We start from the raw sequence: 24,568 nt of genomic DNA on the forward strand, positions 1-24,568 counted from the left end.
GATCTGCCAAAAGCTCCAGATACAATTTTGAACTATCCAAGCAATTTTCAGCACCACCAGTATAAGCACATGGAGGATTTATTGACAAAAGCATGCTGTGCATGTATTTTTTTAAGTAGATTGGCAAAAATACCCAGGATATTTGAGCATAGACTTCTTTGTCTCTTTCCCTTAACCCTGCCAGACCTCCCTAAGATATGTGCCAAAGAGAAGCTCCCATCCTTCCCTGTCCCTGATGAATGATTTGGGAATAGTCCAAGCAGTAAGGGAGGGATTTAGCCCAGTTTCCTTGACTCTAGCCCCATTTATTTATGAGAAGGTTGTGAGAAGATTTGCAGGGAAAGTAAAATATTCCATAGTGTGGCTTTTCATTCAAATATGTACTTAGGAATAATCATTGCTGTCACCGCTTCAGTGTTCAAAGAGGAAAAAAAAAAACAAAAAACAAAAAAACCCAAAAATCTCCAAACCACACAGTGAAAAAAAAAAAAGCAAGGAAGGAAAAACTAGGAATTGTGTAGTTCAATACTTTCTAGCTCCTTATTTTATCATTAGATCCTTTGTTCAAAAACTTTTCTTTAAATTCCATCAAAGTTAATTTCTTTTCCATTCTCTCTTCTCCATGTGTGAGTGTGTGTGTGATAATAATTGTTAGTACCCATAGTACTTTATTATTCCTTAGAATGACCCTCAATGGTACATGCCCCTGAAATTTTATTTCAGGAGCAATAAAAATGAAGAAAGAAAGGAAAAATGATCTACCTTATTTTTTTCTAGTATTATGATGATTTCTAAACATAAAGGAAGCTGAAGTTTTACATGGGGAATACCATTATCACATTCTATAATTTTGCCATCTTCAGTTTTCACCTATCTATCCATCAATATCTCTGTCCATCCATTCTTCTAATTTTTTTACGCATTTTAAAATTGATTGAAGATAATCAGTATTCTTCACCTCAAAACACTTAATACACATCTCATCAGCTAGAGTTCATTATTCATTAACTATTTTGATGAGGTACATTTTATATGAGGTAAAATGCACAGATCGTGTGTATTGTTTGATGATTTTTTAAAACTGAAATATAGAGTTCATTATTCATTAACTCTTTTGATGAGGCAAATTTTATATGAGGTAAAATGCACAAATCGTGTGTATTGTTTGATGATTTTTTAAAACTGAAATATAGTTGACATGTAATATTAAAGGTATAAAACATAGTGATATAAGAATTAGAAAAATTATGAAATGCTCATCATGATAAGAGTATTACAATATTATTGGCTATATTCTCTATACTGTACTTTTCATCCCTGTGGCTTATTTATTTTATAACTGGAAGGAAGTTTGCACCTCTTAATCTCCTTCACTCATTTTGTGCCCCTGTCTCCTTTGGAGCCCAGTCCTCTATATTTATGAGCCTGTTTCTTTGTTATTGTTTTTTATTTGTTCATTTGTTTTATTTTTTTATATTTCACATATAAGTGAAATCATGTGGTATTTGTCTTTGGCTAAATTTACTTGGCAAAATACCTTATAGGTCCATCCATGTTGTCTTGAATTGAAAGATTTCATTCTTTTCACGGCTGAGTGTTATTCCATTGTGTATATCTAGCATATCTTCTTTATCCATTCATCTATCAATAGACACATAGGTAACTGCCACATCTTGGTTATTATAAATAATACTGTGTTAATATAGAGGTGCATATATCTTTTTGAATTAGTGGTTTTTTCTGATAATATGCAGAAGTGGAATTATTGTATGATACGGTACTTCTTTTTCTCTATTTTTTTCAGATTGTCTATTTATCTATCTATCTATCTATCTATCTATCTTGAGAGAGACAGAGACAGTGTGAGCAGGGCAGCATCAGAGAGAGAGGAAGACAGAGGATTTCAAGCAGGCTCCATGCTGCCAGCACAGAGCCTGACAATGAGATCATGACCTGAACCAAAAACAAGAGTCTGATGTTTAAGTGACTGAGCCACTTGGGAACCCCTATCATATGGTACTTCTATTTTCAGTTTTTTGAGGAACCTCTATCCTGTTTTCAACAGTGGCTGTATCATTTTACATCCCCACCAACAGTGCACAGTCATTATGATACTAGCCATTCTAATTCTTGTAAAGTGATAACTCATTGTTGTCTTGATTTGCATTTCCCTGATGGTAAGTGATGATGAACATGTTTTCATGTGTCTGTCTGTTGGCCATCTGTATGTCTTCTTTAAAAAAACAAAACAAAACAAAACAAAACAAAACCTGTGTAGGTCTTCTCATTTTTTATTTTTTTATGTTTCAAGTTTGTATTTAAATTCTAGTTAATTGGGGCGCCTGGGTGGCTCAGTCGGTTAAGGGTCCGACTTCGGCTCAGGTCATGATCTCCTGGTCCGTGAGTTTGAGCCCCGCGTCGGGCTCTGTGCTGACAGCTCAGAGCCTGGAGCCTGCTTCCGATTCTGTGTCTCCCTCTCTCTCTGACCCTCCCCTGTTCATGCTCTGTCTCTCTCTGTCTCAAAAATAAATAAACATTAAAAAAAATAAAAAAAATAATTCTAGTTAATTAACATATAGGGTAATATTAGTTTCAGGTTAAATTTAGTGATTCATCACTTACATACAACACTCAATGCTCATCACAACAAGTGCCCTCCTTAAACCCATCACCCATTTAGCCCAACCCCCTGCCTACCTCCCCTCCAGTAACCCTCAGTTTGTTCTGTGTAGTTAAGAGTCTTATTTTTAATTGGGTTATTTGCATGTGTGTGTGGGGGGGGGAGTTGTTTGTTTTGCTGTTTAGTTGTATGGGTTCTTTACATGTTTTGGATATTAACTCTTCATCAGATTTATCATTTGCAAATATTTTCTCCTATTCACTAGGTTGCCTTTTCATCTTACTGATGGGTTGTTGCTGTGCAATTATTTTGGTGTAGTCCCAATTGTTTTTTTGTTTTTGTTTCTCTTGCCTGAGGAGACAGATTAAGAAAAAAATATTACTAAGGTTGCTGTATAAGTGATTACCGTCTATCTTTTCTTTTAGTTTTAAGGTTTCAGGTCTTAGATTTAGGTGTTTAATCCCCTTTGAGTTTATTTTTGTATATGATGTAACAAAATGGTCTGGTTTCATTCTTTAGCATGTACCTGCCCAATTTTTTCAGCATCATTTATTGAAGAGTTTCCCATTATATCTTCTTGCCTTCTTTGTCATAGATTAATTGACCATGTATGGGTTTATTTCTGGGCTCTCAATTTTTTCCATGGATCTGTGTATCTGTTTTTGTGTCAGTACTATAGTGGGACTGTGACACTTCCAGCTTTATTATTCTTTTTCAAGATTGCTTTGGCTCTTTGGGGACTTTTGTGCTTACATATGAATTTTAGAATTTTTTGTTGGATCTCTGTGAAACTCAACTCAAAAACTGGGTATTTTTTGAGAGACTGCATTAAATCTGTAGATAGCTTTGGGTAGTATGGACATTTTAACATTAATTTAGTCTGTGAGCATTGTGTATTTTTGCATCTTTCAATTTATTTGTGTCATCTTTGTTTTTTGGGTTTTGTTTTGTTTTTCATTGGTGTTTTTAGAGTCCAGTTTTTTTTACCTCTTTGGTTAAATTTATTCCAGGTACTTTATTCTCTTTCAGACAATTGTAAATGAGATTGTTTATTTTCCTTTCTGCTATTTTATTATTAGTGTATAGAAATGCAACAGATTTCTATATATTCATTTCGTGTCTCCCAACTTTACTGAATTCATTTATTAGATCTATTAGGTTTGATTTTCATGTGGTCTTTAGGGTTTTCTATATATAGTATAAGTCATCTGCAAATATTGACAGTTTTACATCTTCCTTACTAATTTGGATGCCTTTTATTTCTTTCTGTTGTCTAATAGCTAGCTAGGACTTCCAGTACCATGTTAAATAAAAAGATGAGAATGGATATCCTTGCCTTGTTCCTGATGTTAGGGGAAAAGCTTTCAGTTTTTCACTATTAAGTATGATGCTAGCTATGTGTTTGTCATGTATGTTTGTCTTTATTAAGTTGACATGTGTTTCCTCTAAACCTACTTTATTGGGAGTTTCTAATTATGAATGCATATTGAAAATTGTCAGATGTTTTTTCTGTACCAGTTGAGATGATCGTATGGTTTTGATCCTTTATCTTGTTAACGTGATGTACCACACATTTATTGATTTGTATGTACTGAACCATCCTTGAATCCATGGAATAAATCTGATTCGATTGTGGTGAACAATCATTTTAGAGTATTTTTGAATTCAGTTTGATAATATTTTGTTGAGAATTTTTCCATCTGTGTTCAGGAGAAATTTTGGTCTATTAATTTTGTTTTTGTGGTGTCTTTGTCTGGTTTTAGTATCCGAGTAATGCTCACCTCATAGAATATATTTAGAAGCATTCTTTCTGTTTTTTGGAAGCCATCTGATACTTGACTTTTGTTTGTTGGAAGTTTTCTGATAAACAATTCAATTTTGTTACTAGTTATTGATCTATTCAGATTCTCTATTTCTTCCTGATTCAGTCTAGGAAAATTGTATGTTTCTAAGAATGTACCCATTTCTTATAGATTGTCGTTTGTTAGCATATAATTTTTTAATGAATTTTTAAAAATCCTTTGTATTTCTTTTTTAAAGTTTATTTGCATCAGAGAAAGGGATCTTTTTTTTTTTTGATTGATCTGGCTAAAGGTTTACCAATTTTGTTTATCGTTTTAAAGAACCAACTCTTAGTCTCATTGATCTTTTCTATTGTTTTTGTTTGTTTCTGTTTCATTTCATTCTGTGTCTTTTTTATTATTTTGTTCTTTCTACTGACTTTGGGCTTTGCTTGTTCTTTTTCTAGTTTTTTGGGGGGTTTAGGTGAAATTGTTGGATATTTTTCTTATTTCTTCAAGTGGACCTGTGTTGCTATGAAGTTCCCTCTTAGAACTTCTTTTGCTGGATCCCAAAGATTTTGGACCATTGTGTTTTCATTTCCATTTGTCTTCAGGTATTTCTTGATTTTTCTCTTTGATTTTTTTGTTGACCCATGTGTTGTTTAGTAATATATTGTCTCCATATTTTGTGTTTCGGGTTTTTTTTTTGTTTTTAACCCCTTATAATTAAATCCTAATTTCACTCTGTTGCAGTAGAAAAAGATAAATAATATAATTTCATTCTTTTTAAATTTATTGAGACTTGCTTTGTGTCCTATCATGTGATCTACCCTGGAGAATATTTTGTGTGCACTTAAAAAAAATGTGTATTCTGCTGTTTTAGAAGGAAATGTTATATATACATCTGTTAGGTCTATCTAGTCTAATGTGACATTCAGACCACTGTTTCCCTATTAATTTTCTGTCTGGATGATCTGTCCATTAATGTAGTGGGGTGTTAAAGCCTCCTACTCTTATTGTATTGCTGTCAGTTTCTCCTTTTATGTGTGTTGATATAAGCGTTATATATTTAAGTGCCCCTACATTGGGTTCATAGATATTTACAATTATTATACCCTCTTATTTGATTGATCCCTTTATTATATAATGACCTTCCTTTTTTTGTCTCTTGTTCATGTCTTTGTTTTAATGTCTATTTTGTCTGATATGATTATTGCTACCCCTGCTTTTTTATTCTTCCATTTGTATGGATTATTTTTTTTTTCCATACCTTCCCTATTAGTCTATATGTGTCTTTATGTTTGAAGTGAGTCTCTTGTAGACAGCATATAGATAGGTCTTACTTTTTCATCCATTAAGTCATCCTATATCTTTTGACTGGAGCATTTAGTCCTTTTACATTTAAAGTAATTACTGATAAGTATGTACTTATTTCCATTTTGCTAATTATTTTCTGGTTGTTTTATAGTTCTTCTCTGTTCCTTATTTTTCCTCATAGCTCTCTTCCCTGTGGTTAAAAGGTCTTCTTTAGTGCTAAGATTGGATTTCTTTCTCTTCATATTTTGTTTTTCTATTATAGATTTTTGGTTTGTGGTTACCATGGGGTTCATATACAACATCATACGCATATAACACTCTAATTTAAGTTGATGGTCACTTAAGTTCAAGCACACTATAAAAGCCTTAAATTTTTACTCCTTCCTCTCTCCACATTTTATATATATATCATATTTTGCATCTTTTCATTTTTATATCACCTGACTAATTTTTGTAGATATTTTGATTTTACTACTTCTGAGTTTTAACTTCATACGGGCTTTCTTAGTGATCACTCTACTACCTTTACCATATGTTTGTTGTTTCTTGTGAAATTCTTGTATTTCATAATTTTCTTCTAGTTGTGACCTTTTCTTTCTACTTGAAGATGTCCTTGTAACATTTCTTGTAAACCTGGTTTGCTAGTGATGAGTTCTTTTAGCTTTTGATTGTCTGGGAAATTTTTTATTTCTCCTTAAATTCTGAATGACAACCTTGTTGGGTAGAATATTCTTGGTTGTAGGTTTTTCCCTTTCAGCATTTTGAATACATCATGTTAGTTCCTTCTGACTTGAAATGTTTCTGCTGAAAAATCAACCGATAGTCTTCTGGGGTTTCCCTTTTGTGTAACTTTATTTGCTCTTGGTGGTTTTAAGACTCTCTATGTTTAATCTTTGTTATTTAACTTATTATCTTGGTGAGAACCTCCTTGGGTTAATCTTGTTTGGGGCTCTGTGTGATTCCTGGACATGAATGTCTGTTTCCTTCTCCAGATTAGTGAAATTTTCAGCTATTATTTCTTCCAATAAGTTTCCGGCCCCTTTGTTTCTGTCTTCTGTTTCTGGGGTCCCCATAATATAAATGTTATTATGCTTATGTTATAGAGCTCTCTTAACCTGTCCTGATTTTTTAATACATTTTTTTTTCTTTTTGTTGCTTAGATTAGTTGCTTTCCATGACCCTGTCTACCAGGTTGCTGATCTATTCTTCTGCATCCTCTAATCTGCTGTTTATTCCCTGTAGTGTATTTTTCATTTCAGTTATTGTTCTTCAGTTCTGTTTTTTAATACTTTCTCTTTGTTGAAATTCTCACTGAGTTCATTCACTCTTTTATCAAGTCCAGTGAGTGTCTTTATGCAATTACTTTGAACTCTTTATCCATATCCACCCTATTGCTTATCTACATTCCTTTTAGCTCTTTTTCTCTGGCTTTTTCTTGTTCTTTCATTTGAGACATATTCCTCTGCCTCCTCATGTTTTCTAACTCTCTGTTTCTTAGTATTAGGTAGGTCACCTTCATCTGCTGATCTTAAACGAGGTGGCCTTGTGTAGAAGGTGTCGTGTGGTGCCCTGTACCACAATCCTCACTGGTAAGCAGGACCAGGCTTCCAAGAGTGTCCTCTGTGTGGGATGCATGCACTTGATCCCTTTTTTGCCACCTAAGAAGCTCAACTCCAGCACCTGTGGGCACAGTGGTATGTGGAGTTAATTTTCTCCCTCCTCAGGGTAGGGTTGATTTGGAGGATATGGGTCCCAGCTGGGGCTGCCTCCCAGGTATAGAGGGGGTGGGAGTTGCTTTGGAGTAGTGTCTGCCAGTGTGAGCAGGTCAGGTGTGGCACGTCTACAGAAGATGCTGGGATGGATCACACAGTGCTAGCCCCACGGATGGAGAATGTTAGCACAGACTCCCACAAGTGTCTGGCTATTTAGGCTGGGGAAAGGCAAGAAAAATGGTGCTTACCTGCTCCTTCATTGCCAGAGAAAATTTCTGTAGATATCTGTTACACTGGTACATGTCTTAAAATTAGTCAATAAATCTCCTTTATGTATGCCCCAGGTACTTTCAAACTGCTGCTTCTGTGCTGGGTCTTGGGCTCAGTTATTTGGTATTTTGGCTCTTTAAGTGTGGGGACTTAGTTTTACATTGCCCTTCAGTTCTCCTGGAGTAAAGCACACTGGTTTTTAAAGACTCTGGAATGAAGCCCCACTGATTTTCAAAGACTGACACTATGGGTACCCATCTTCCTAGTGTGAGTCCCCAGGGCCAAGGGTGCCTAGTAAGGAGTCAGATGTCCTTGCTCCTCCATGCTTATTATACCTCTTCCATTTGTGGTTAGTCACACTGGAGGCTTGGGTCCTAATCACATCTCCATCCCACCTATTATTTCCAAAGTGGTCTTCTCTCTATGACTAGCTCTGGAAGATTTATTTTGCCAGTCTTTAGACTGTTTTCAGGGAGAGTTGTAATGCATGTACTTGTTGTCTCAGTGTGTCCATGGGAGGAGGTGAGCTCAGGATCTTCCTTCTCCACAATATTCCTTCCTAGCAACCATTCATTTCTGATTTTTAATGAGTATGTACAACTATGGAACTAAAATCTCTTTAAAGGTGTAGACTATTACTATGTCAAATCCAACATACTCCTCACCTTTTAGCCCTTGGCTAAGAGAGTCATTGTTCCAGTTTTTATAGCATAGATTAATCTACTGATATTAGACTTCATGGTCATTCCAATGAATTGTATAATAGCTACTCATTTGTGCAATGGTTCTTTTATTCAGCATAATGATTTTGAGATTTATCCATGTTGTTGTAATGAATGGTTTATTCCTCTCTGTTTCTGGGTAATATCCCAGTGCATGAACATACTATATTTTATTTATTCATTCATTCTTCCCTTGATGGAAGCTTGGAGTAGTTTTCACTTCAAGCTTTTAGTGATATAGCTGCTGTGAATATTCTCGTGCAAGTCTTTTTGGTATACACATGTTTTCATTTTTCTTAGGTAAATACTTAAGAGTAGCATTGCTGGATTATAGGATAGACATTTGTTTTGTTTTATAAAGGAATATTTTCCCAAAGTGGTTGTACCATTTTACATTCTCATTGACAATGTATGAATATTCTGGTGACTCTATAAGCTCGCCAACATCTGGTATTTTAAGTCTTTTAAATTTTAGATTTTCTTTAGAGGTATCTCATTGTGGTTTTAAATTACATTTTCCTGATGATTCATGATATTGAACACTTTTTCATGTGTTTTTCAATCATTTGACTATCTTCCTGTATAAACTATTCATTATTTTTTCCCATTAAAAAAATTGATTGTTTTTCTTTCTCCTTGCCCCATTTTGAAAACTGAGAGTATTGAATCCAAGTGAAATCACTGTGTTATTTAATCAGATTTTTTTAAACCTCAGTTATATAAAACTATCCAAATTGTAAAGCAAATGTAGATAAATCAAGTAAAGGAATATTAGGCACAGTCTCCAATTTTAAAGAAGAAAATAATTTATGTTTTCAATGTAGTTATCCCAGTGCTGATAATGGCTTATCTTATCTGGAGCAGAATATGACAGCACAAACTAGCCTAAGATCTCTCAAGCTATCTTTAATTTTCATTTTAACTCTCAGAAGTTGTAAGATAACCATCTGATTTAGTTAATACTTTTCTGAACTTGTCCCTCAAACTTGGAAATCTCTCTCCACCATTTATTATTTCCTTGTGAAACTCAAGTGGCCATCTCACTCATTACCCTCCATATTATTTAATAATTCTATATTATCGATAGCCAACTGCTAAACTTAACAGTGGGGGATCAACTTGAGAAGGAGCAGAGGGGTGATAAATGCATTCCCCTTATTATCATAAAGTTGGAAAATTATGACCATATGCATGGACTGAGCCAGAAGGGCAGAAAATTCCCTTTGACTCCTTATTATTCACCCATTGTGCTGTTCTAAGTTCCTTTAGTGGTCAAAGGGTGACAGAAGCAATACATCAGGCTTTTGCTGTAAAATGTTATCTAAAGGCAAAAAGTGGACCTGTAGGACAGATAGAATTCTACACTGAGCCATGGGATTTATGACAAAATTCTATAACCATATAAAAAATATCTGTGACTACATTTATGTGAAGCAATGGTGCCATTCTTTGGCTGGTTTAGGTAATCACAGGTGCACATTCTTAGTCATACTAGAGATATATCCCAGTAGACATTTTGGGATCTGTTTTGAATTTAAAGTGGAAGTTCCAAGACAGATTTGGCAATTCTTTTCAAATTCTCTTTTTCAGAGGAAAATACACGTTATAGGAAAACACTGGAAAAATTTAGAATGTGGTTAAAAAATAGTATGCTACATGTATATATGAAAAAACACACTCTTTTGGTTTGATATATTATTTTTTTGTGACACCTCTGGATGTGCTTTTGGTCATGTGAAAGGAAACATGTAAATAAATAAATTTCCATGAATATGAGAGAGGAAGCTTAGCAATGAGCACAAACAGCAAGCAAAGCAAGGACTGAAGGCCAGAGGGATCCAAATTCTAATTCGATATCGGATCAGTTACTCTATGATAAAATGTTTGCAATATTATTTTTAAATATGCAAGGTGATCATCTGGGGAACATCAGCTATTATGTTTCAAATAGAAGTATTAAGGTTTTTTGAGAAAAATTGAGAAATACTAATTTTTCTTTCTGTATCACTTCAGTTAATAAACTTGCTTCTCTGTCATTATAAATTAAATATTATTACCTAAGGCAAACAATGAACCTGTGCTGCCTTATTTTTTCCACGTCTAAAAGGTAGAGAAGAAATAAATAATCTGGAGCATTTTTTTTTTCAGAAAGAGGCCAGCATATGCTATGTTGTAAATATTAGCCAGAAATATATATTAATGAGAAAATGCAACAGTCCTCTTGGAAAACCAGTCATTTATTCTTTGTCCTTCATTCCACTTCTCCCCCCTTTCCCTTTGGCTTATTGGGATGAGTGTATCAAAGAGAAATTTCAGTTTATGCCTCTTTTGGGGCATGACTGGGCCTATTTGTTCTACAGGCTGGTGTGTATGTAGTGAGGTAGCTTCCTGGTCCAGTGACTGTTTTGTAAAGTATAACTTTCCAGCACATAGCCTAAACAATGAATTGCAGATGTATAGCAAGTTATTCTCTCAGGCCTAGAAAGTCCAGATAGGGCCAGAGGTGGCTGACATCCTTGTTTAGTAGCCTCCAACTATGAGCAACATTGAAATGAACCCTGGCTAATAGCTACAAGACAGTATGTTTGAAGGAAAGTCCAATAATATCTGCAGCGATCTGACAATCTGAATAGTCTTCACTCATGCTAATAATTGTTCTATCCATGGGTATCTATCTATTCAGGACTCGGGTTCAGGTTGTACTAGCTGTGGGATCCTACCAGTTTATAGCTGAGTTCAGGTCTCACATACCTAAAGACCATGATATACAGCCTGTAGTGGCAGCACAGTTTTACAAGGATTCTTAATAGGCTTAATTGTGAGTGGCAGTCTCAATCCCTGTATACACATATATGGGATACTTATATAATTTTTTCACATTTGTGTTCTCTTAGTGACATTTGAGCTTGTCCATGCTCTGACAATGCATACACTTTCTGAGTCTTAGTTTGAGATAACTTATGTGAAAAAGTTTAATTGGATTAACAATCACTTTGCCCTCAGAAATGCCAACTTCAATTACATTTGTCAGTGAAAGACCTGATTGAGTTTTCCAAATGCAAGTAGTTTAAAGATGAAAGGGGTAGCTGGCTGGCTCAGTTGGAAAAGCATGTTCCTTTTAATCTGGGGTTTGTGAGTTCGAGCCTCATGTTGGGGATAGGGTTTACTTAAAAAATAAAATAATAAACATGAAAGTTAACCAGTTTTTCAAAGAAAATTTGAAAAGATTTTATTTGTAAGTATGGTGCAAATTCAACATTTAATATTTTCCATAATGCTTTGTGTCTTTGTAATTATTTAATGTCAAGAAAATGTAATGCTTTTTTTCATCTCCAAAAAGATATTTATAGACACTCTTAAATCCCTTCTAGTTTCCTCAAGTGAACTATACAAATATCATCCTTTTTTTCTGTATGCCATGGCAAGAAAGGACTGAGGAATCCCCGCTGCAAGACATACTGATTATTGGTCTTCCTTTTAGTGGTATCAGCTATTGATAACTTATGGACCATTGTTGCTTATACTAATGAATTAAGTCTGGTTATAAAACACACAAGAGTTCATAAACACTGATCTGTACTCTATGGTAAACTATATGTGGTTCACAAAACAATTGTATATCACCAGCAATTATAAATGAAATACAGGCATGACTATCTAGTAGTATCTACCAACTGCTCCTCTCACGACCCTGGCCCTGGGCTTGACTAGGAGAGCAGACTTTTGAATTTCTGTTACAGATAGTCCCTTAAACAGCCTCTGATCTTTTTGGTCTGCTCTTTTCCTTGCTCATACCTTCCGTCTTTGATCTGATACTAATTGCAGAAAGTCTCCAGACACTGTTTCCAAATGTTTTAAACTAAGGGGCGCCTGGGTGGCTTTGTCAGTTAAGTGTCCGACTTCGGCTCAGGTCAGGATCTCATGGTTCATGGGATCGAGCCCCACATTGGGCTCTGTGCTGAATGCTTGCTCAGAGCCTGGTGTCTGCTTCAGATTCTTTGTCTCCTTCTCTCTCTGCCCCTCCTCCCCTTGAGCTCTGTCTCACTCTGTCTCTCAAAAATAAATAAATGTAAAAAAAAGTTTTAAACTAATTTTAAAATAAAGTTTTTTCAAGGTGTCTGGGTGGCTCAGTCGGTTAAGCGACTGACTTCAGCTCAGGTCATGATCTCACAGTTTGTGAGTTTGAGCCCCGAATTGGGCTCTGTGCTGTTAGCCTGTTTCGGATTCTGTGTCTCCCTCTCTCTCTCTGCCCTACCACCCTTGCTCACTCTTTGTTTGTCTCTCTCCAAAAATAAATAAACGTTAAAAATTTTTTTTAAATAAGCTTTTTTCATTTATGCAAAATAGCCATTGATGCATGCTATTTTTTAAAAATAATACACAAAAATGTGTAGAAGAGAACTGAGTCATTTTTTTCTAAACCCCTCCCCAATCTCACACCCATTTCTCTAATAATCAGCCAACTTCCCATTCTTCCTACCTCCCCCACAAAAATAAGAACTTCACCTCAGTGACTCAGATTTAATCAGCTGCAATTTATTGACCAATGGGTATATAACCCTACCTCATGCCACAGAGATTTGAAACCACTTTTAAAACAGACATTGCAGAAGTGATTTGTATGTGTCACTGAGTTCTGTAGTTTGCTCATTAAACAGGTAGAAACACACACACACACACACACAATACTTCACCAATTTATGTACTTTTCCCACCAAGGAAATGTTAGGGGGAGAACCAAAATTTCTGATTGAGGGTAGAGAGTCGTTCATTGAAACACTGGAACCAGAAGGTTTGGCTGCTATATCACATGGACTGGAAGGCTGAGAGCCTTTCAGGATTTCTCTGGGGACTTGATGGGTATGAGTCATGTTTCTTTCATTTCTGTTCACTTCCACTGCCACCATTCTAACCTGAACCACTATCATCCTTCACTTGGGCAACTCTGTGCTGACCTAGTTGGTCTTCTTGATTCAGTTCTTTCTCACAGATCCGGTGTTCTCCCCAGAATAGCCAGTTCCAATGTGTTGCTTCTTACTCTGACTCACAGCCTTACATTATCTGATCTCGTCATTTTCTGTTTTCTTCCCTGCTTACTATGGTTCAGCCACATTGTGTTTCTTGCTCTTTATCAACACTTTTGGCCCTTCACATACTTTGGGTCTTTATGCTTGTTTCTCTTTCCATGTGTCGTATCTTGTCCATCTAGCCAATTCTTCACTAGCCTAGCTTTTTCATATTAATCATATCCCAACTTTTAGATTACTTCATCAGAGAGTCTTTCCTGATCATTCTACCTCAAATAGCAGTCTTATTCAAAAGCCCTCTCAGGCTTATGCCTTTATAGAATATAAAGAATGTTATATAGAATATAGAATATAAAGAATGTTATAATCTGTACTTTCTTTATTCATGTGAATGTCTCTATATATTTCCATTTCCCGTAAAGATAGGCATGGTATCTCTCTTATCTCTATTTTCAACATGAGAGGAAGTAACACTAATTGATGGTTAATTGTTACAAAAGCAAACTAAACTCTTCTTAAAAAGAATCACAGTGGTTTATGTAAGAACCCTCATCTAGCACACACAGTTGAAATGATTTTCAATTTCAAGCATATCGGCCATTATCAAATATAAAGGATCCAAGTTTTTTGCAACTATCTCTCTCTTCCAACTGTCAACCTTGTCTGCCTCTATCCCTTTACCCACCCAGGCACCAGAGGTATTTTTGCATCATTGCAAAATCTAGCTTGGCAATACTTCAGCCAAATCTGTATTATAAAATGTCTCATCATCCAAAGTTCCTCCACCCCCAGGCTATTTACCTAGAATTAAACAGTCCATTTATTTGGTACATACTATCTCCTGCAAGGAGGCAAGCGGAAAGTCTGATTAAAGTGACCAGGAGACTTCACCCTTCCTGAGCATTACATATCTTTTTGAAAGAAACTTATTGATACAGATATTTTCCCTAATAGGAACAATATTTGGCGGTGCAATATTTGGAGGGACTTCCATATGCCTGAGTCTTGAGCTAGAAGAAAAGGATTTAGGAACTTGACCTCTTGCATCTGAAAGATTGCCAAGATCTTGCTTAAAGCATACCAACCTACATTAATCCCTGCTGAAAGTATCATGCAAGATTTCATCTTCCTTTTAAATTAAGCATATCTTACCAGTCATCTCTTTCTGTAAGTATGATATTAGTGGGTTTGGTTTGTAAAATGCATATACTATATTAAATAATGGACTAGATGCAATATTGGATGCATATTAACATTTTATTCATATGCATTATACTTGTACAACCTTGGTGTATTTGTATCAAAATTCCACTGGCAGTGTTTTGCTTTTGATCTGTGAGCTATTAGAAAGCCTGTTACTACAGATGAAAGGAGTTAGAAAGTTCTATATCATAATGCAGTGCGATCAGTAATTCACAGAGCAGGTAATTTGCAATGACTTGCCAAGCCTTTGATTGCACCGGGTTTATGGCTATTAGCAGTTTCCCCTTTCAAATTTGTATGGTTCCATACTTCCTTTTTGACCTCTTTTTCATCATTTATGGTCCAATTTGGTAGTGAAAAAACATAACTGCTTGCTTAGTGCATGGCTGTCATTCAAACCCCAGTGACTTACCGAGCACTTTGACATTTGTGATGATGAAAAAAACATTAAGCAGGTGTACAGAACACTAACCAGGTTCCTGCAACAATGCTTTATGGGATTCACAATGTACCTCTGGGCTGTAAACTGATTCAGACTTGATTTTCTCTATCAATTTAATCTCAGTGTTCAAACTCCCATTCAAAGAAGGAGGCATAGTTTTCACTAAAATTGAAGTTAAATAAAATCTCCAATAATGACGTTAATATAGGACCTCATAGGAACAATTGGAAGGGCAATGACTGCTTGCCACTAAAATAATATGAAAGTAGGGCTCACATGTCTACTTTGAAGTCATACAATTAGGAGTACTACTTGATACTGGACTATATAAAATTTAAGCCCTATAAAATGTCTTTAGCAATGAAAACTTACAGCTAAATGGCATGCTTTAGCCCCTTAGCTGTCTGAATTGTATGTACACCACGTGAAGGAAACATCGTATTATTTTGTGGAGGTTTTTCTTTGCACATTTCAAATTGGTCATCTGTTGTACAGGTGTGCCGCCCATCTTGGTGAGGGTTAGTCTGCCCTCATGTGCAGTGTGTCTGGGGGACATGGAAACCTGCAAGACTCAAAATAGTCCAGGTCTCCAATTAGTGTATTTGGGGAAGCATTCAAAGTCAGGACCACTGAGCACACGGGACAAGTGGTCAGTGATTTCCCAACTGAGGACTGGTTAGGCATCGCAGAATCTCTCATTCAGGCCCAGAATAATTTTCAGTTTAAAGCTGCTAAAATGTCACACACAGACTCGAACACACCTGACAACAAAAGAAAGACTGTTGTCAAGATCATGCATTTCCTGTCATCATTCTGACATGAAAAGAAATTATTTTTTTCAGTAATATGGAACAGACGGGCATTGCACTTTGACTTTCTGGGTGTTTAACTTATTCGGAAAAATCATTTGAAAAAATTTAAATCTAGAATAGGAAGTTTTCAATTGTTTTCTATTTGTGACTGGTGTTTTCTAGTAGAAAACATAAAAGTTGCGTCCATTTATATACAATGCAGAAATACCTTATTGCCGCGGAAGCCCCGGGAACAGTAATTATAAGTAAATTGGGAAGATACGACTGCAGATTCATGCTTACTTGTGGATTCTGAAAATTTTTCACATAGAATATATGCAACTGAAGCTCGAAAGTCTATGCAAGCAGTCAGTGCATGGAAGTGACTCATAATCCTCCAAGAATTTTGTATAGAAAGTTATGTGTTTCTTTTAGCCACAATCAAGCACATGGAAGGCAGCAACATTAGTTGCTTCTTTGAATGTTAAATAGCCATAGCCATGATATTGTAGTAAAATACAACGATATGATATCGACAGCTTCATTTGCCCTTACCATCTTGATATTATATTGCAACATTTTTATCTTGTTTCTGTACCTAACTTCTTCATAGGCCATGCAATGACTATGTACTCCTATTTGAGACCTTCCTCCTGACTGAATGTGTGAGTTAGATAGCAATGATATGAATGGGCCTAAGACGGGAAGTTCAATTAAAACACAAGGTGGTGGTGATGCTTTATGAGTTTTACAGAGATGGCAAGAAATTTTATATCTGCTGTGTCCTTCAAGTTGGCTGTATTTTCAGTGTAGAGTGGAAATGTTCCTGCGAAATTATTGATCTTGACTTTTACCAGGCCTGCAGTAAAGTAAAAGTAACAAATAATGTCATGCTTGAAGTTGGTGAAAAAATATTTGCAGTCATGGTTGTAAGTTGGGGGTCAAACTCAGGAGCACTGAACCCAAATCCAAGAGCACCATGACTTTTTCCAGCCTCACATAATATTTTTATTTGTTTAGTTTTACTGAAGAGATTTTTAGGTTAGTTAACTAGTACTTCCTGCTAACCTGTCTTGATGTTTTACCAGGTCTAATCTAAAAACACATGCTTGTTTTGAGTACATGTGCTGACAACTGCTTAAATGCATCAGCCCTTATTTATTGCAAGCTTTGCCTGTGCTTTCATCTTTTCAAAGATTTTGCATGATCCTTTGGTGTAGTTTACTTAAAAAAAAAATGAATAAATTGATGAGGTATAACCTTCCAGGGAAAAAAAGTATAAGGATCCCATTTAAAAAGTGCAAAATATAAACCAAACCTAGAATAGGCAGCAACAGTTTACTCACGTATAGAAAACTAGTACAGTTTATTTCCTTAAGAGTGCATTCAACTCTGGCTACAGTTATGTATGTGCATTATAATGTTAAATCTTAATGAATTCCTTCCTAAATTGGAAATACCAAGGAAAATTGTCTCAGTTTATGAAATTACACTTAGCAGGTTTATTTGTTCTCTCTCAACTTGAAACCCACAAGTTTTTATTAAGGCTATGGTTCATATTTCAAATAGCAAGAAATCTTCAGGTGTCTCCCTTTTCTTTCCCCTCAAAATAAATCTACAAAGCACCTGGATTTAGAAGAACAACATAGATATATTGCCCATTAACTCTGAAAACTAGCAAGCACTTCCATGATAAAAATAAACAGTGCGTACCATAATCGATGAGGAGGCAACATCCCACATTGTTTATTGATTCATAAGGTTAAGATTAAAGTGGGATTCTTGCCTGTGTTTATCAACAGATTTTTTTTAAGCAGTGAGTGAACCTGGAATCCCACAAACCAATCAATAAAGTTTAAAAGCTTCAGTGAATCTAACCCATAACAGGTCCTTGTTTGGAGAACACGCTCAAGAAACACATGTGTCTTTAAGAGGTCTTGAAAGACTTTACACCCATGGACCATTACCATTTCCAAACACCCTGCAGCATTACCAGCCCAACATATGCTGACTGTATATCACCGTGACCCTCTCACTAAAGCTCTTTTGACTGGAGTGCTTTTAATACCCACTTTCTCAGCTGAGCTCAGGAGTGATTTGTTTTACATGCCACATTAATCCTTTCCACATTTTCTGGATGAGGCAACCACAATTCCACTTGTGAGGTGTTTCTAAAACACAGTTATAGGAATAAAGCAGCAGGGTCCCAGACTTGACAACGTCCCTCTAGGCAGCTGACAAAGTGGGCTATCGTGCCTCGGTTTAACTCTTCAAATGAGCATTTGTGCCCAGCCACTAGGGTGGGCCAGTTTTCTAGGCCAGTAGGAGGCCCCATTTATTGAAGGCAATTTACTCTCAATTAAAACGCTGTAGGAATCTTTGTAGACGTGATGCCTGATTGTTACTAATGCATATTAGTAAAATTAAAATTAAGAATAAATGGAAAAGAGCCGTAGAACTGAAAATATATAAAACACACCTCAGTAAAACCAAAGAAAGTTTATACATCACACCATAATTATAGGAAAAGAGATTTAAAAAAATAAGTAAATGGGCAATTAGTGTTCAAAGCACAGCCTTTTATTATGTGGTAATTTTATAGTTTTAACTTTAAAGGCAAGTTCCCCACCCCCCAAATGTATTCCAAGACCAATGAACTTCTGTTGCATACATCCATGAACTTTTCTACATTTTTAATGTTCATCGAATATAAGTAACGTAGGTTTTCAAAATTTCAAGTTGTCAACAAGGCTAACTGATTGGACCAACCAATTGTTAAAAAAAATTGTTTTTACATGTCAGCACTTGGCTGATTTTATTAACTTGTTAGTATTATGCTCCCAATTTTATGTGCTAAAATCTAACTGTACAAGCAACTTGAGGCCTAAAATTGTGCCTTTATCCAATCCTAATTTATTGTTCTTCCCTCATAAATTTTATTTGTAGCTTCAATGGTCTGAAAAAGCAATAAATCAGAGTGAGGTGAGTTTTACATAGTTTAGATTGAGTTCCTTATTTTCACTTGAAATTAATCCAGTCCGTTCCTTCTGGTCTCATTGTCATGTCGCTCATAGTGTGCCTCCAAGCAGCAGATGACTGGCGTCAAAGGCATCCCTTCTAAGTTGGTGGATATCAGTTACACATGCATAGATGATAAATCATTTACATAAATCATCAGATTGGGGCACTCTCCATAAAACAGAGTTCTGTGAATAAAAAAAAAATACTCTCCTACTTTTTTCTAATCTCAAATTGTTTTCCTTAGATGATCAGGAATGTGCTTCTAAGTTTTCGTAAGAAGCATTCTAGAGGAAGGTTTTACTGAAATTTCATTGCCACTGTTGAAATCTTGGTTGCCACAATGTGGCTGGCATAATATAGGAGCTCATTAAATATTTGAAAAATGGATGATGGATTCAAACACACCTCTTCACATTCTAAACAGCAACCCGGTTATTAACAATAACAATCTTATCCAACATTTACTTTAACACTAGAATGCCTACCAAAAAAAGTTAGATATTCCCCATTGACTTTTAAAACAAAATATGATCAAGTAGAAGAAAAAGACACTGATTATAATCTCACTGTCTTTTTCTCTCTACACATACTCACACAGACATGCACATATACCACACTTACCACAGACTCTATTTAAAAAAAAGTAATGTATATTCAGATGTAAAAAGCAGAATTAATACTTAACAGAGTATTAATGCTCTGTATTAAGTACTCTGCTGCAGACAGTTAAGTACTCTACATTTAGAATATGTGTATTTCTTTAAATTTTAAAATAATATATATTTTTAGAACTTTGAAAAGTTGAGTTTAAATTAATTGACCAACAATTGAAAAAGAACTGTGAATTTCCTCTATCTGTGTTTTAAAATTGATTGTTAAAAATGACATTTAGCTTTTGGGCCTCTTGTCTCAATGTCTAGAATAAAATCAAACTGAGAGACTTTCAAAGGAAAAAAATGCCTGAGTAAAAAATGAACTTGCTTACACTTTATTGCACAGGCTCTGCTTCCAGTATTTTTAAAGGAAACCTTCTAGATTGCGTTCTTTCTCTAAATTTATGTTTAACAGGATCTAGAAATCCTTGGCCAGCTTAGAAACATAAAAACATTGTTTTTTACTCTGCTTGGACATTTGCTCATTTGAATTTGGGTTCATATTTAGTTATATCCACTGGAATTGCCCATTCCTCTTTTGCCATTGGGCATTTTTTCAATCTTAACAAAACCAAGTCCATATTATAGGCCTGCTGGCCAACATTCCAGGTAAATGAATGGTTTTAAAGAAAAATGGTGCTATTTTTCAAAAGCCTGACATTTAAAAAATACAAGTCCAGAATTGAAGCCTTCAATAATTTTTCCATGCCTATATGCTACAAGAAGCAAATGGTTACACAAATGAATACATCTGGGATTATTTTCAAGCTGTTATTCCCCACCAGGGAAAATATTTAGAAATAAGTCTCAGTCTTTGTGCTGGAACTACAAAGAGGCCAGCCATCTTGATGCTTTTCCAGATCGTTTAATGATTTTCCTCATATTGTGTGGTGGCTTTACTGCCCTGTTTCGTATGCCTTCCCATTCACTGTTGGTAACCATTTATGTTGGGTGTGTTCCAATTTCCAAATCTGTTTTGTGGCATTTATAGCTTGCAGCTAATAAGGCCATTCAGTATTTTTTATATGAAATATTAAAAAATATACTTTACCATGGAAAGCTAGAGGAAATGATTCAAAATTAAAAAACAGCCCTATAGTATGGAGTAGCCATGCCTTTAAACTGCTCAGTGAGCATGGGTGTGGTTGAGAGGTGGCATTCTGCTTCTAGAGTCCAGGAGATGCAGTGTTAGGTGTGTGTGTTGTGTATATGTATTATATACGTATGTGTGTGTCTGCATATGTATGTGTAGTTCAGTAAATGTGTGTACATAAGATATGTGCAGAAGGAAGAGTATCTGTTTATCTTACCCTGCAACCTCTGACTTTATAACTTAGAGCCTACAACAGATATCTACATGTATGTGTTTATCTATCTGTCTACCTATCTTTCCACCTATTTGTTTATTTCTTGGTGTTATTTCCATTATCAGCTTGAATTTTAGAGGTTTTTTATTTTTTTGAGTTTTGCCCTCCTGTGACTTTACGTAAAATGAAAATTATTTAGAGTTTCTAAGATGCATAAATACTATATGTGTAGGAAACTAAAATCTACATACTTAACTCCAAATTGAATGGTAAGGAATTATTATTATTAAAATAGTCTTTTGGTCAATATATGTTTAAGAAAATCATGTTACTCATGCTTTTATTGCCTCTTTCAATCCAATCTAAATGAGATATTTAACATAGACTTCCTTACTTGTATATATTAGATTCAGTTCATAAGTTACTTTGAGTTCCTATACCATGCCAAATTTTATACTTAATTTTTTCTTCAACTCACAAAGTAAAAGTGATTAAAGGTTTTAATTATGACCAAAGTCTGAAAGAAGATAAAATCTTCTGAAAACGTAATTAACTCTTTTAATATTATCTCTGTGAATTTCAGCTTCAATGTCATTATATCATATGGGAATAAGTTTTCCATAAGACAATACAAGCTCTCAATGTTTAAGAGTGCACAAATAATGCATAAGGTGGAAGTGGGTTGCTTAGTGATGATGTGGCTCATCTATTTCTATAGTTCTACAAAAGAAAAAAATTCTCAACTGTAACCACAGAGATGAGGATGAAAAATCTTGTCCTTAAGAACTATTTTTAGGTTATTGAATGAGGGAAAACCGCCACTTACAGGATATGGGCCCTGATGAAAGTGTTTGTATTTCTTAGGCCTACAGAGAGATAAGCTAATTTCTGTAAAAATCATGTGGAGTGTTCCTACCCTTTAATATCACCTGTATGAGTGGTGTCATTTGTGCAAAAAGGCAATATTTGAACTCTTGGGTATTTATATTTTTACAAGAATGACATTGAATTAATATATTTACATATAGATTAAGTTTCATTTGCCTTTTGCGAAGAAGACAGTATATTTAATTTCACCAAGACATGCTTCATATTAACAATTCATGTAGACATCTAAAAACTTAGGTAGTTTTGAATTATCAATAATATATTCTTATTTTGTAATTTTAAGAGTACTAAGTGATTGTTTGAAAGCATTTATCAATAGGAGAGCAGAAATTTAGAGAACTTCCTTAATCTTACCCTTAAAATATATCCAAGTTTATATCAATATTTTTATATGCAGCATATATGTGTTAACAGATTCATGTTATTTCTGATTTTTTACATGTGTACACCAATAGGCTATACACTAATAGTTCGTATTATTGTTATGTAAATGGTATTATTAATTTACAAAAACTGATGGAATTTTAGGTCCTGTCCTACAACCTCTTCGTTTTGCTTAATAATTCATGGATCACTTTCTCTGCCAGTACACAGAGATATGCACCAATATTTTTAATATTGCACTGTACTCTCTTAAATTATAAATCATAATTCATTTAACTAATTCATTACTGATAAAATATTTAGATTGTTTCCAGATTTTAACTGTTAGGGACAGTTCTTCAATAGGCATCCCCTCATAAACAGTTAAGCGTAATTGGGCTTATATATAATATAATACTGTGTGCATGTATATGTATACACACACACACATACAGAAAGAGATTGTATGTATGTAATTAAACTTATGATGGTTCCAAAAAATTCTCATAATTTACATTGCCAAAAAATTGTCCAGAGGATGCACGTTTTAACCCTTCTATACGAACATGAATATTAGCACGATTTCTTTCTTCTTTCTTTTCCCTAAAAAAAATAATAAAAATAGTATGTGCTAATGTACAAATCTCTTAGCCATACGGGACTATATATAATATTAAAAAGCAATTTTTACTGTCTTCTTCACTGGTCTTTACGTACTCTCTCCTCCTGGTCACACACCAATCTCACTCCCCTATCTATTGCTATAGTCTCTCCGTATTTCTAAAAAATCTCAGTGTGGGCATGTGTTCTTAACATAAATACTACTTGTTGGTCACAAGTAGGATCTTACTTTATATTTGACTCTACAATACCCTTTTCTGCACCTGCAAATATATCATGCGTGTCTATTTTTTTAATGACTTCATATTATGTAGTTTGTATGCTAATTTATTCTTCCCCTTTTGAAAATATTTATGCTGTTTTCAGGTTTTCCCTACTACAAAAAGTACTCATATCAACCTCACACAGAAATCTTTGCCACTTGTGTATTTGTGAAGAATTGATATGTAGAATTGAAATTATGGAATCAAAAATAGGCAAAACTAAAATTTTGATAAATACTGCCAATTGCCTTATTCATCATTTAAAAATATTTGTCAGCCATATGGTAATAATATTTCACTGTTTCTAGTCATAATTTTCTTGTATTATTGAGGTGAAGAAACTGATTGTATGTTTTTAGGGCATTGGATACCTTTGACTCTAAAATGTCAGTTGGGGAAATTTGCTAAATTTTCTTTTGTGTTGATCTTTGCTTACTTTATGATTCATAGGACTTTATTTTATATATTGGAATTATCACTCATTTGACTCTCATATTTTTGTCTTTCTGTTCTGTTAAGGGTTTTTCTTTTTTTCCTTACAGTTTTTGATTTTATGTTTTAAAACTTACTAAATTTTTCCTTTTGTGACTTTTGAATTTTGCAACATACTTAGAAAAGCTTCCCTACCTCAAAATGAAAGATATTTATAAATGATTTCTTACAATATGTTGGTTGTTTTTTACATGCATAACACTTTGAAGTCCATTTGGAATTTATTTTAGTGCAAGTAAAGTAGCTGTCCAGGTTTATTTTCCACGTGTTTTTTTTTTCCAAATTATAAGCTATTTGGCCCAATACTACTTGATGAATGATCTAGACTATGTAGATATGCCAACTTTTACATATATTATTTTCCCATGCACATTCGCATCTATTTTTAGATTCTCTCTTTTGTGCCATTGATATGTTTGTTTCCACATCAATATCAAATGTTTCTAATCACTTTAACTTTGTAATAAAATTTAATGCTGTGTAGGACTAGGTCACTCGCATTATTTGTATTTCAAAGAATTTTCTTAGCTTTATTCATGTTTGATTTGAGACCAAAGAAAAAGAAATTTTGCTTTCATTGGTAATGTGCTGAATTTTCACATTAATTTAGGAAGTGTTACTATTTTAAAATAGTTTGAAAATTACTATCCAGTAATATGATATATACTCCATTAATTTTTTTTAAGTTTTTTTTCTTTTAAGTTTAGAGAGAGCAAAAGTGTTAGTAATGAAGGGACAGAGACAGAGAGAATCCCAAGGAGGCCCTGAGCTGTCAGCACAGAGCTCCATGCGGGGCTTGATCCCATAAGCCCCAAGATCAGGACGTGAGCTGAAATCAAGAGTTGGAGGCTTAACCGACTGAGCCACTTAGGCACCCTAATGCCCCTTAGTAAGTTTTATAATCATATTCATCTTGATATTAACCATTACTTTTAAAGTTTTCTTACAGACATGTTATGTTCCTATTGATTTGTAAGTGGGATATACATTTTATATGTGATACTTTTGGTAAAGAAAAATAATTTATCTGCAAAGAAATATGTTAAAATTTCTAATAATTTATGCAGTAGTTATT

The 24,568-nt window shown here is 34.6% G+C and overlaps 1 protein-coding gene across 18 annotated transcripts in view; it reads left to right on the forward strand.

The window, feature by feature from the left end:
- CRPPA (CDP-L-ribitol pyrophosphorylase A) overlaps positions 1-24,568 on the forward strand; it is a 481,097-nt gene that overhangs the window by 397,666 nt on the left and 58,863 nt on the right. For 11 of the 18 annotated variants that reach the window (XM_053218382.1, XM_053218386.1, XM_053218375.1 and 8 more), the window contains one exon: positions 14,404-14,616. The exons of 2 other annotated variants lie outside the window; for them this stretch is intronic. The gene's annotated coding sequence lies outside the window, so the exon portion shown is untranslated. 5 more of the 18 variants (XM_053218374.1, XM_053218384.1, XM_053218372.1 and 2 more) reach the window with 4 other exon arrangements.

Source organism: Acinonyx jubatus, chromosome A2 (genome assembly GCF_027475565.1).
Source record: "Acinonyx jubatus isolate Ajub_Pintada_27869175 chromosome A2, VMU_Ajub_asm_v1.0, whole genome shotgun sequence".
Classification (NCBI taxonomy): domain Eukaryota; kingdom Metazoa; phylum Chordata; class Mammalia; order Carnivora; family Felidae; genus Acinonyx; species Acinonyx jubatus.